This window comes from Aphelocoma coerulescens, chromosome 3 (assembly GCF_041296385.1).
Source record: "Aphelocoma coerulescens isolate FSJ_1873_10779 chromosome 3, UR_Acoe_1.0, whole genome shotgun sequence".
NCBI lineage: Eukaryota > Metazoa > Chordata > Aves > Passeriformes > Corvidae > Aphelocoma > Aphelocoma coerulescens.
The window spans coordinates 25,450,996-25,465,249 of NC_091016.1; the positions used below are offsets into that span (position 1 = coordinate 25,450,996).

Below are 14,254 nucleotides of genomic sequence, written 5' to 3' on the forward strand. Positions count from 1 at the left end.
GGATTACCAGTTGGTCAAAAGAAACTTTTTTCTTCTTACTTTGCAAGAACACATGTATGCATTTGTTTCAAATTCTGGACTTCGTAATTCATGCCAGACTCGACAGATTTAAGAGAAATGAGAAGAGAGTTAAAATCTATTTTGTACAAGTGCATTAGAGATATTACCTCTATTTTTTCACAAATACCCTTGTAAACACACATTGTAATTTTTCAAAATATGCAAGCTTCTAAAATATGCTCACCCTTGCGTATCAGATAAGGGTGTGGTAGCACTAGAAAGCATATGGGATAAATTTCTTTTTGTTTCTTTTATGGAGGAATGTAAGAGGCCTTTGCAGAAGCTATTGTGAAATTTTCTTCAGCACTAGGATTGGCTATTGGTGTCTAATTTTTAAAGTGTCATTGGGTTCTATTGGCTGCTGCTGCTATAAATTTGAACACATGAAGTGATGGCAACCTTTGCTTCTACAAACACTAATGAAAGTTTAAGGTGATTAATAGTCCTTTGACTTGAGCCTTTGTATAAAAACCCTCAATTGTTATAAACACATGTGCCATTATAGGCTTAATCCAGAATGAATGATTTTCCAGCACAATTAGGTAAATCTCCAAGTTATCAGTTCACCTGGCTGATTAAGCTCATTGAAATACCCTTGTGCACTAACTTGGAAATAGTTTGACTTTGCTAATATTGAAAAATAAGCATGAAATGGTATAAGCAATAAATAAATATGCCTTAGGCTTTGGCCACAATTTAAGGAGGAAAAATCTTTGGGAAAAGGCTGGAAGCATGATATTAACTGGGTTTGGTTTGATATTTGGACAAAGAAATCACTGCTCTGAGCTGAGCAGAGAGATAAGCGCCTTGACTTGCAATAGATTAAGAGCCCTGCATTGGTTAGAACAAACCATGTTTGAGACTCTCCCCAAGTGCCGCCACGTTTAGATTTAAGATTAACTGCAGCAGAATGGTGGAGCGGCTGTTTGTTTTATGAAACAATCACTAATGACATTAAACAGACGGTGCCCCTTCCAACACGATTGTTCATTTGCGATAAACTGAGAGAAGCCCACAAGAGATTGGAAAAGAAAACTCTTAAGTGCTTCATTTTCAGGCTCTTACAATGTCCTATTGGAGGTGACAATTAGTGAAAGAGAAGAAGAATCTAACTCCTAACACATTTAGAAATTTTCTTTTTTTTTTTTTATTTTTGGAGAGGAGGGGATTGACGACGACAAAACAAATAATTTGTAAATATTAGCTTCACTCTATGTTTATACCAAGGAGCTGCATGGTAATAATATAATGACAAGGTTTTCTATGCAGACTTTTTCTAATTCTCTCCCTCCCCTTGCTTCTGTCAGTGTGAAGCCCGCACTAAGCATTAACACTATTAAAAAGAGTGTTATCTATTAGTTCAATTAGACATCAGACATTTATTTTCCAATGTATTTGAAGACTGATTTGATTTGGGTCCAATCATTTAAAAATAAGAGAGCAGAGCTGTGTACAGAGCTGTGTACAGATATCTGTAGCTCTGAAGTCTTAATTGCAAATTCAGATAAGGATTAGAAGGGGCTGTATCTCTGTAGACCAAAGGTATTTGCTAATACCTGAGATATAAAAGTGGTTAAATTCAATATTTACTAATTTAGGATTTCCACTTTGGATTTTGATTAAGCTTTTTGGTTGAAAACCCCACGTTATTAAGCTGTGATGAGGGAAAAAGCAACTCTTTCATAAGCCTCACTTTAACGCCTTATTTCAAATAATTTATTTTGGACCTTCTAAAAGCTGCTGCAGTACTTCATTTAGAGGGAAAAAAAACCCCACAGTAAAACAAACAAAAACATTGTCCAATGCTTGTTGTAGCATTAAGCTTTTGTTTTGTACACAAAGAAATATATTAATAAAAAGTGGTTTTAAATGCTTATTACCGAGATGGTTTGTTTTGAAACACAGGCTTTTTCACAGCAGTTTTTACACTTCATTGTGTACTATGAAAGACATGCTAAGTAGAGGTTGTCAGGTTCCCATCTGAAGTAGACTACTGCTGGGGAATGGAGCCATTTATGATGCCACTCAAGCAGGACTAATCTAGACTAGATCTCTTATAAATAACCAGCCAACAAAAATACCAAATCATTCTCTCTTTCTGATTGAAGCAGGCAGAATCGCTGTTTTAAAGAGCAGGAGATGCTCCTTATGAAGACATATTGCAAGAATTAGTGAATCCCCTGAATGTAGTTGCCCAGCAAACCTCAGCCTTCTGGAGGAATCAAGACATCAGTTTCATATAGATGAGATTTTTTGAGATTCGTGCTTTGTTTTTCAGGCTATCTTCTGACAGAGAGGTTCTCTCTGGTTTTGTTTTTGAGTTATTGACTCTGACTGTTGTAAATCTCCTGTTGTAAAACTTCACACTATGTATGTTCTAACCTGCTGTAAGTGGTCTCCCCACATGGTGTAAATGTTGGTTTATGAGCCCTGCCTTCTCCAGACAGGGTTCCTGAGATCACATTCTCCTAGCAAGGGATGGGCTAAAACTGCCTTTTGTGTTTCACATGTGTTTTGGCAACATGGTGCTCAGTCTTCCAGTCCTTATTTACATGACTGGTCCTTCTTATGAATAATTGAACTTGTGTATATTGCTCATGGAAAGGAAAAAGGACAAACCACTTCAAAGTCATGTCTTCCCACTAGGAAATATGTTCCTGCTTAAAAGGAAGGATATTCGTAATTTTTGGAGGCTAGAGCGACTTTTCTGTGTTTATGTTTAGGCATCAGGAGTATGTAATTATTCTTAAAATAATAATTCTGCATTATTGACTAGAAGGACTGGGAAGGTAAGTAGGAGAATACTTTTGGCTCCAAGGATATGCTCAGCAATTTGCTGATTAACTTGCCCCTTGTTTTGAAAACTACCTATTGCTTTAGGGACTCATAAAAGTGGCAGGCACCGATTCAGTGCCCCGAGTCTCTCTGGTACAGAATGCAGCCAGCACTGGTGCTGGTGTCACTCACAGCATGCCTTTGCCATGCCAACACCTATGCTCTTTGCTCTTTTGGAGGGAAAACCCTTGGTGAGAAGTAATCTCTGAACCAGTGGTTATTCATTCATGCTGTTAAGGAGTAAGTGAGGTTCAGTGTTCACCTGGTTTTAAGGCTAGAGAAGTCTTGTCAAGTTTACTTCTGTTTCCGTTGTCTTCGATTTAGGTTTTTGCAAATTCAGATTGGCTGTTAATATATAGCAAATAAATTTACCTTTTATTAAAGAACCAGGACAGAGATCAAATAATTAGTTATAGAAAAACTTGAAGGATGGATGTTAAGAAAATGCAAGAAATGGCATCTGTAGTATTTTCTACAATAGTATTTATAGGTAATTCTTTGTTCTGGCTTTGTACTAGATTAAGTATCTGAATTAATTCTATAAAGATGACTTAAAGGTTCTGTAAAAATCATTATGTGGGTGACATATTAATGTTTTATAGGACCTTGGATGTTTTCTGGAAGTTGCTAGTGTCTAAAGAGTTGTGCATATAACTGTAGTTTAGATATTTCCTAATGCATCTTTAAGCCATGTTGGTTAGTGTTCATGGCAGGTTAATAATAAAAGGAAAATAGTAAAAATTATCTTTCTGGAATTGTTGCTTGATAAAGGTATTTTCTTATTTCATTTGTCTCTAGATTAGTTTTGTGCTGGTATGAGTGCATTCTAACTCTATTGAAGCAAATCCTTTCAAGTCTGAAGCTGGTGATGTAACAAGCAATAACATTTGGCCCAGTGTAGTTATAAGCATCCATCAAATAAAAACCATGGACTAAGAACCAGTAAATTCTCATACCTGTATTGAGGTGCATATGCTATTTTCTGACATGGAGAATGACAGGAAAATAATGTTGATACTGTTACTGAGAAGACAGACAGGACAATCAGTTTTGACATGGTGGACAGCACCTTGGGGAAAATGTAGGGGTGGGGTAAAGTAGAAGAGACAAGTTATACCATGTGTCCTTCAAAATATTTGGAATCTGTGGTTTTGGGATATAGCAGTTTTGTGATAAACTTTCCTTTTAAGACTATTTATGACTTAGGGGAAAGAGGAATGCTAAAGGCAGCATAGTTTCTGACCTAGGTAAAGACTGAGCACTGACTGTGAGACAGCCAAGTGTGACATCCAGGGTGATAGTAGGAGTAGTGCTTGTTGCTGAGCTGCTGAAGGCTGGGCAAAGAAAATAGACAAGTGATAATAAACGGAATCTGTATGCATTTTTTTTTCCTGAGTTAAACATTTGTATAGAACCTCTCTGATAAAATGGCAATGAGTTGCTCAAAATGGTTCCTTAAAATAGAGTCCATCAAAGGTTCCTGTCTTAATCCTACTTTTAAACATTTCTCTTTTTTAGGTACTCAGTATAATGTATTATCTGTCTGTGTATTTCTATGCCTTTTGGCCTACTGCAGTTTCATGGTAAACAAAATGTCTTAGGGTCCATGGCTCTGTCTCTTGTTTACATTTTAGCATAGAAATAAGCAAGAATTTGTCTGTCTCCAGTGCCAGAATATGCTCTCTTTTGTGTTGGGCAGCGTCACAGATACTCTTTGTGTCTGGCTGTTACTTGTCTCTCAAGACAGTCAGTAAGACACAATTGAGTGTCATCACTGTGATAGCACTTAATATAATATGCTGAATTGGAATGATAATCCCTCATAGTAAGGCTTGTATTTTACCTGTTAGTTTGCAATGTCTCTTATGACTGCCTGAAATAAATGGAGACATATGCAAAGGCCAGTCTCTTCAGAGGCACAAAAAATAAAGATACAAAAGGCAGAATGCTTGTGTTAAGGTCATATTTTAAAAGAAAAAACAAAGAAAAACAAATAAACCAAACAACATAAACCCCTTTGAAGTTAGGGAATAATCTTTTGACGTCAGAAAACTCCAATGAGGGTTGCTTGAATAGCATGTAGGCTTTTGACCTTTACAGTATAGTCAAATAAAGAACATCTAGTACTTGCATTGACTATTCAGATCTGTGGCCAAAGAGTCTTTAAATGTTCCAGATTGGAAGGTGGCAACTCATTATATTTCAGGCTGACTTGAGACAGAAATTTGAGTTATTTTCCCTAATGGTGCATGTCTTGCCTTTGTGGTGGAAGTAACTTGAGTCCAGCTTTCAGATTTGAGCCTAGTAATTAACATGGTCTTAAAGCTGTCTCATTTGACTTGGACAAAATGCTAATATCTGAAGATCTGCTAGAGATCTTGGTAGCTTTGAAAAGCCGATTCACCTCTTCTAAAATTGAGGAGTCAGAAATTAAGCCATGTAATTCATGACGATTTTTCTGTCCACAGTGTGAACTTGTTTCATTTTTCAGTAGTTTCATAAATACTGAAACTAGTGCATCAGACTATTAGTATTTCTTATGTGTCTCCATATAAGTTACTCTGAGCTAATCACAGTGCATTTACCAATTTTTCACAATGTTAGCAACAATCTGTTAGTTGGTGTCTGGTATTTAAGTCTCTCTTGCCAAAGTTTCAATCTCCAAGGCTGAGAAATAAATCTGGTTCTTTGAATAGCAATGAGAGAGACTGGTAAGCATTTAAAAAAAGGTATACAGGGTTCAGCTACTAGTATTTTTAACCAAGTTTTTCTCTTCTTGATATTTATTCTGGGGGAAGAGGCTGAATTGTTTTCTGAATGGGTATTTCCAGTGCTTGTAGAGAAAGGGTAGTTTAAGGTGCAGAACCATTCTAATAAACTTGCTCTGCATCTTTTATTGAAAGTACCACTTTCAGCAGCTGCATCTTTCCAGAGCTAAGTGAAACTGCTTAAAATACTTCAGTGGTGTAAGATTCCCTGATAAGCCCTTCTAACTTAGAGCTTTCAGGTGGTGCCCCAGGAACTCCCAGTTACTGATGTCACTAGCCAATATTTCTGCATTGGATTGCTGGGAACACAGGTAACACACGTTAAGCATCCTTCAGCTTCCGCATTTATCAGTGGAATTGCTTTACCTTCAACTACTGTACACGGCCATAGGTAAACAGAGAAGAATGTGGTGAGAAAGTACACAGGAGAAGGATTTATACGAGGAAAAGTTGCGTCTGCTTTGCTCAATGAACAAAAGAAAATAACGCTTTGAAAGGCTGCAAGTATTAGTGCCTTATTATCACATCCTACTTTCTGCAGGCAAAAAAAAAACAAAGGAAGAGGAAGTTTAAAGGACAGAAAGAACTTTTCTGAGAGACAGAAATCCTCTCTCTACTATCTACGTATTTAGCATAGATGATGTGGTTTGTGTGCTCCAAGTACCACAGCTATTTTGTCTGTCTGGGCGCGTGATGCGTTTGCCAGATTAGAAACATTAGTGCCCTCTATTGTTCATCAGAGAACTGCAAATATTTTTACAGATTATGATCCTTATTATCGTTCTTGGTATCAAACAGATTTTAACAAAACCCACGCACGGTATAAAGGCATACTTTTGGAAGCTAAACTGCTTCTTCAAGTAGAGTGCATATGTTTTTTTCACTCCCTCAACATTCTGCTACAACTTTCTCTGCTTTATGAAATGCAATAAAATAAATTATAAACCCCACTAGGGGAAAATATCTTGAAATACCTATAGAAATAGATATTCTTTTTGCTCACATATTTGCTGACAAGTTCACTTCTTTCTGTGTGTATTTTTTCAGTAGCAAAGATATTTTTAATCAAGCCATTCTGAGTGTCTGAAAAGAAAATGTTTTGAAATAAATATTGCCTATTTTTCCCTTCAAAATTGTGTTTTATTTCAAGAAATTGGACTTTTATTATTTTTATAGGCTAGCAGAAATATGAGAGAGTGTAACTTTTCATAAGAACAATAGAAAAATAACGTGGCCAAGCTGTGGTTGGTTTGTTTTGGTTTTTTTTTTTTTTTTTTTTTTTACTACATTAAAGTGAACTGCAAGAATGACAACTTCATTCAAGCAGATCATTTGGAATTACATTAAACAGCTGCTATTAAACAGCTGACAACAAAGGAGACCATTTTGATCTCGACAGCAGAGAGATTCGAGCAGCATGCTCCCTCAGTGATGCTATGAAGAACACATTGTGCTCTTGTATACCAACACGCAGTGTACTCCCCACTGTGCTTGTTGCCAAACACCGTTTTTTCAAATCACTTTGTATTCAGTCAGGGATCCGGGAAGTCCAAATCCAGCCAGACAAATGCAGAACAGCTTAGTTGAAGCAGCTTTAACAGGTGCCATCAGCACAGACTTGTCGAACCAGAGAGACAAGGCAAACAGCTATGAAGTGGTGGTCAATAGGGTGTGGATTTGCCCCACTGCACATGATGGCACAGGGTACTAAATAGCTTTGTTGGCACAGAGGATGGCTTGTGGCACTTGGGTGGAGGGGAGGGAATGTGACAAGAAAAATACGTGGTCACTCCTTACAGACAGAGCCTGCTAGAGTTTTATGCTCACGTTAATTTGTTCTTCTCAGTCGTGCCAGACTCCGAGTGGACCAGAATAAAATGAGCATACCTGTAAAGGGATAAATGCAATGAACGTAGGATTGATTTAAGAGGGTGCTTCCCATGCTTGAGATAGTTGACTGAAGGATGAGGAATAAAATAAGAGTGGAGATAATTGGATGGGTTCTTGTCTTATGCTGTCCTTGTCTTTCAGGGTACAAGAGGCATCCCTTCATTATATCACTGTAATCTGCCATTGCTTGTAATATGCCACGTGTTGCCCACAGAGTTGTGTTACCCCTTCCCAGTGTGGAGCTGTTCCTGCACTTTCAGTGCTTTTTCAGCCATAACCTTGACCCACTCCTGCTGACCTTCTTCTGGAGGTGTGGATTTTTTTTCAGGTGGTGTAACAGCGACAGGAAATAGGTTACAATACTTAAAGCAATTGTTTATTCTACCATTTTCCTTAAGTAAGGACATTGATTAGTGGTCTCTGAATAATAAGGGACATAGTTGATCAGTGGACTAGAATATGTTTTACTGCCTTCTAGCAAAGGAGGGAAAATCCAGCAAATGACCTGGCAAATGTTCAGATTTGAATTTCAATTTGAAATTTATTGTTTGCAATATTGGAGAAATATGAAACTTTAGCCCCCTGAGAAATTTTGCAAGGCATTAAACTAAATTTTTCTGTTAGCCCCTTAGTTTTTGTTTTATATCTGTATTAACCTCAAAAATTCTTGTCACTTTCACAGAAATTTCGTGAAAGAAGATGTGAAAAGTTGTCAGATGTGGCTCTACCAGTCACAGAACCATTTTGCAGGCTTGTTTTAAAGAATGTGTAGTATCAGTAAGGACAGAAATTATAAGCTTTGCATTAGAAGATGCTTAGCTGGGCCAGAAACTGCACATTGTCTGGTTTACTGTAAGAAAAATTCTGCTTTTATTGTTGCTGTCACACTAATGATTGGTAAAACCAGGAAGGTGGCCTGGACAGAAGTGTTCAGAAAAAAATTATTATGAGGAGTGTCTGTCCTCTGTTCCTTGTCACACAGAATAGAAAGTAGTGAATTGTGTTCATGTTGGATGTGTGCACTTCCACTGTAGAAGAAATTGAATTTGAATGGGATGGTAGTCATGCTGGAGTGTGTATCTTGAGTTAAAAAAATCTTGTATGGAAACTTTTGTACTGCACTTTATGCAAAATAATTCAAGCTACATTGCATATGAGTTACCTCATTGGTCAATTCTTCCCCTTGTTTCGTCATATCTCTAACCTGCACTTGTCCAAAGAACTGTCTGACCTGAAAATTGTTGTCATACATGTAATTTGTGAATTCTTAGCAAGTTAACTCTCTCCTTGCTAAGTTAGAGTCTTATGATGTTTGTATGTTTGTGGAATTGAGTGTTGTCCTTAAAGGCAGTGGTTCTTGGTTGGGAGCAGGTGAACCCATCCTCTTAGGCTCAGCCTCAGGGGAGAGGCTGTGCCTCCTCCCTGCTCAAGGCAGCAGAGATGGGTGGAGTTTTTCTCTCAGTCTTTGCAGAAAGCCAGCTAGGTATTTCTGATTTACTTCTGACTTCTTTTCTGCTGAGCCCAAGATGTCTCTTTTTGTGAGCTGGATTACATTTAGTGAAACACAAGTCTGTATTGACGTGAAAAGAAAGCACGTACTGAAGTCAAGCATTGGATATCCACATTTACAGAGGTCTGACTGCATGTTATGTCCAGCACCGTGCAATGTCTTGTGCATTTATTTTTAGCCAATAAGGAAAAATCCTGTAGAGATGTCATGAAAACTCAAGTAATAAGCAAATAAAAATCTTAAAGAGATCAGGCTGAAAAAGTCTAAAGCAGCCTTGTTTCTTTACGTGCTTCAAGTAATGGCTTCAAGTAATTTGTCTTTAACTGATACATATTCTTCTCAACATACAGCTCAGTGTTAAGGAGCTGACATTCAAAGGCAAGCCACAAGAAGGCTGAAAAGGCAGCATCATGAATAGCGAACTCTCTCTTGGTTTCCTTGACACCTGCATAGTGCATACTGCCAACTATGATAAATGGAGCAGAAATATAGACACTTACTAAAAAGATGGAGCAGAAGTTAAAGGCTGGAGTGAGAGACATAGAAAGATGTATGCTTGATCTCACTTGGAAAGAGAAACAAATGGGTAGGGGAGCAAGTGAAGTTGAATGACATCTTGAAGACAGGAAAGGACTGAGGCTGAAGTGGCAGGAGGCCAGCAAGAAGAGCAGATGGGAGGTGGGACAAGTTTATTACCAAAGAGGCCATTGGATGGTAACAGTGCACATACTGCTAGAGAAACAGATGAGGTGAGCTGATAATTTTTCTGAATTCTATCTGAATGTGTCTCCTATTCAGATTCCTCATTTCTTGAACTTGGTATACTTTTTGGGAAACTTCCTTGGCAGATGGAAGAAAACTGTGCCATGTGATGCTCAGAAAAGCGATCATCAGAGAGACAAGAGCAGGAGGGGGGAGCTGAGTTGTGTTCCAAAATATTTGAACTTGTGATCCAGAATATTTTTGTAAATGGGAAGTATTGTGTTTGTAATTCTAAACTGTTGCCCCTGGAAAAGTAACATTAGAGAAGCATCTTTTAATAAAGCTGAATTGGCCAGAACAGTTCTTCCCTTACTGCAGGGATTGGACAAAATATACCACGTTGTTTGGCTTGATAGTGGCCACTATTGTCTTACAAATCTTGTGTAAATTGACAGATGAGTGAGTCTGACCTGATGCTGGGAAAAAAACCCAACAAACCAGCTGACCTTGTAAAAGCCCCAAAGAGCAGAAGAAATGATGTTTTGCCTGCAGGGCTCATTAATTAGTTGAATTTCTCATCTAATCCTTCTGGGTCAGCTGTGTTGCTTAGCCTACTCCAGAAGGGACAGGCTTGTAGAAACCATCATGACAGGTATCTTCATACATAAACTATGTATACATTCAGCAAGGTATATGCTACAACTTCTGTCCTTGCATGTTAATGAAGGGGTAGAAGTAAGGGGTTATTTTCGTTTGGATAGTTACAGCAAACCTTTTACATTATCTGATTTGAGATTAAAATAAACCTTGGACCAATCTGTGGAAAAATGTTTTCCTTGGTTTCTTTACTCAGCTACCACATCTCTCTCCCCAGCTACCACATTTCTCTCCTATCTGTACTAATTGTTGTTTTAATAAGTCAACAAAAACAAGTAGTTCCAACAATGCAGAAGTATGTGAAACCTCATAGTGTCTCTGGCACTACAGTCTAGAAAAGTGTTTTAAAATACTGACATATTAGTAGCAATTATTTAATTCAGTCCTATGCTTTATTTTGATCACAGCAAGTGTAAGGACTAACTTTTGCTCTGCACTGCACCATATGCAGATGCCTTGTATGCAAGTTTGCTCGTATGCCTGCACAGTTAAAGGTAAAAGTGATCTGTCACCTTGACAGAGTTTGAGGGATCTGCAGTGCTTTAGGAGGTGTGATTCCAGGACAATGTTAGTTTCATGCCTTCTTGGCAATAAAGCCATTCTTGGTGCTAAGGATAATAAAAGTTGGCTGTTCCCTTATGAGCACTTGAAGAGCAGAATGCACTCCAGCCTCTTGCTCCAACTCATGCAAAGGCAACAACCACAGAAGCTTTTGTTGCATCAATATTAGTAAAATTTAAAGCAATGGGCTGCTTTAAGGAGCTCTGGGTTTCCTTTGAATCTGAGTAAGTGCTCTGCGTTCCTCACTGCCTCTGTGCTTAACTGCCTTGTTTTTGGCAATAGTAATATCATTTTATGTTAACGTGATGATATTCACGTCTGTAAATCTTCAAAACTGTGTGAGTGAGGAAAAGACAGAGAATCACTACTCATTGCAACCACCTCTAGGGAGAAATTCAGCATTTGTTCAACAGCAAAGAATAAACTTACCTGGAAGTTCAGGACAATTAAAGTATAAGCTAGCAGTTTAAAATTTCTTATGCTATGTAAAAGGTATATTGTGCTTTAGGATATACTATTTGGGACAAAAAGAGGTACACTCTCCCACTTCGCTCTCCATGCTTGCTACCCCAGATTACTTCTCCGTATACAAATAAACATCTGGATAACCCTCTTCACAATGAAGTTTCTCACACTCGAGATTGAGGCCTATTTTGTCACCCTGAGTATTTGAGAGCAAGAGCGAGAGGGACAAGGAGACAGATATAATGTGTATGTGTGTGTATATACATATATATATATAAAATATATATATATAATGTAAATCCACACTAAAGCCAAAGTGTCTACAGAACCGTGTCACTGTAATTTTTTTCCTTTCTGTTTAAAGCCCTAGCCTGTATTATAGCTGGCTTAAGTCCTGTCATAACACAAGTTTGATCTGGAGGTTTCAGCTTTTGCAGGTTTCTTCATGTCATTTCTAACTTTTAAATCAGACGATATTAATTTTGAAGGAATTAGCCGGAAATTTCCTCGTAGTGCAATGAAATGGCATGAGTTAGCTAGCCTAGCTGCTAAAGGTTTTCTAATGAAAACTAGGGTGATATGAAATTTTCCTGATAAAAGGATCTGTAGGTTTCATCTGCTGTATTAAATGCCAGCCTAAAAGGGACGGCGGGAGACCCAAATTGTTGACTAGATATTATCTACTTTTACATTCCGGGGACACTCCTTTACGCTCCAAACAAAGCCTGAAAATCTGGAGGGTTGGCACTATTTTCTTCCTTGAGGCTGGCGAGCTCCTTAAAAGTCTCGGTCGCATTTTCTTGTATTTTATTGTTATTCTCTTAACAGGCTCCTTTTCGGATGCCATGCGAGGGTGTCAGGCTGTGGCGTGGCCAGGTGTTTGTGTGACCGCCATCCCCCCAGGGCCGGGGGGGCTGGGGGGGGGGGACACCAGGAGGTGTTGAGTGCTGAATGTTAAGCTCGTTCCTTTGTATGGCTTAGAAATCTCTGTTGTCCGGAATTGTACAGATAAGGCAGACCCATTTGCTTCATTGTCAGGCAATGTAGCTGAATAGAAATGCAAATGTGACATAAGGGGACTACGCTGGGGAGGCGTTTGCTGTTACCTCCTCTAACAGCGTTCCTGGCTGTTGGAAAATTCCTGCAGAATCCAAGGGGTGTGGAGGGTTTAAAATTTTTTTTTTTCTTTTTTTTTTAATAATTACCTACAGGTTCTAGGGAAGATTGTCCTAAAGAAAATGCCTCTCCCTTGCTGATGCTTTTATTTTTATGCAGTGGAACGGCTGGGTTTTAACTCCCTTATCAAGAGCTGCATGCACTGCCCAGACTAAATTGGGAGCATCTCCACACTGTTTGACAAATAGATTTTTTGTAAACTGATTTAGCCTTTTCATTGTTTGCATTTCATTATATAGCAGACTTCATGTCACAAAATCGGTATTCATTCAAAATAGAGAATTTAGAGATAGGACTGTAGCCAGATAAAAAAATATTGCACAGCTCAGGTCTATTAACCATAGAATAATAGCAAGTCAGTGATCCAAGGGGTAGTTCTTCTGCAGGGAAGGGCTAACATAACTGAGGTCAGGAGTCAGACCTCAGGACTTCAAATGTGGCTGTCACCAGATTTACAAGTAAATCTACTGGGAAAACAGGGAAAATGAAGGGACCTTGCAGGATAAGGAGAGAGAAAGGCAGCCCAGCTCTTTCATCTTATATCTCAGGCTTCTCAGTGGATGAAGAATAAAAGTCTGATTTGCTTAAGTGCTTCACTTTATTCAAAAACTCCAAGTTGCATCTTCCAAAGCATGATTCAAGGATCTAACTCAATCAGGTTTAGCGAATTTATTTAGAAAAGTAACATTAAAAGAGATCCTATTCTTGTTTTTCTGCCAAATTCATGATTGAATAAAAGACTGTTAGAATTCTGAAAATATGTGTACTAAATGCAAGCAGTGCTAAAGAATGCAGATATGGCCTTTAATAACACTGGAGAAGTTTATGTTAATGCCTTGGGAGCAGATAATCTGAAGTTGGACTAAACGGGTCAGTAGGAAGACTGAGTTGCAACTTTTCCTTTTGATATTTTATTTCTGAGAGCCTTTCCATTTTTTTTAAGCCTATTGTTTCCTTGACAATATTAGAGAAATTCTTATCTGTCTCTTAACAGTCACATTGTAATGGTTGCATGCAGAAATTGCTTTAGATTTTCTTGCTATAACAGCTCCCTGGCATTATCCTCCTGCTTATAAACTGCAGCTCCTTTGGACACAGTCCTGGAAGGGTTCAAAGCAGGTAACAGCAAGGGTGTTCCCCAGGAAATCTGTATTTCATTTTGGGTAGTATTGTTTGAACTCAGGCTCAGATAAGTTGTAACCATATTATTCTGGGTTACCTGGTCAGTAAAGATACTGCATTATGGCCCTAGTATTAGATCTGTTTCCTAGATGCACAAAAATGGACGTACTTTGAGGAATTAGGTAATCAGGAATCTGATATACAATGTTAAAGCATTGTAGGTTATCAGGATTCTGTTCTGCACTGCTGAGGTATTGAGTGGGGGGTGTGTGCTACTCAAGTCAACATGCATTTGATTGAGGAAAGAATGTAAAATCTGGCCGTCACCTGGAAGCTCTGTAAGCTTGGAGGGACAAAATTAATAAAGTGGCTTCTAACTAGAATGAAAGAGACATTCTCTTCTGTATGCGTGTGTTGGTTCAGCTTACTTTCTTGCTGCCTACTTTTTGTGTGTGAAGACATGTAGGTAACCAAGAGCCTATAATATAATACATTTACATGTGGTTTG

General features: G+C 38.3%; 1 protein-coding gene across 19 annotated transcripts in view; it reads left to right on the forward strand.

Annotated features, from left to right (window-relative positions):
* The window catches only part of ESRRG (estrogen related receptor gamma), a 397,608-nt gene that overhangs the window by 214,251 nt on the left and 169,103 nt on the right, over window positions 1–14,254 (forward strand). The gene's annotated exons all lie outside the window — the stretch shown is intronic.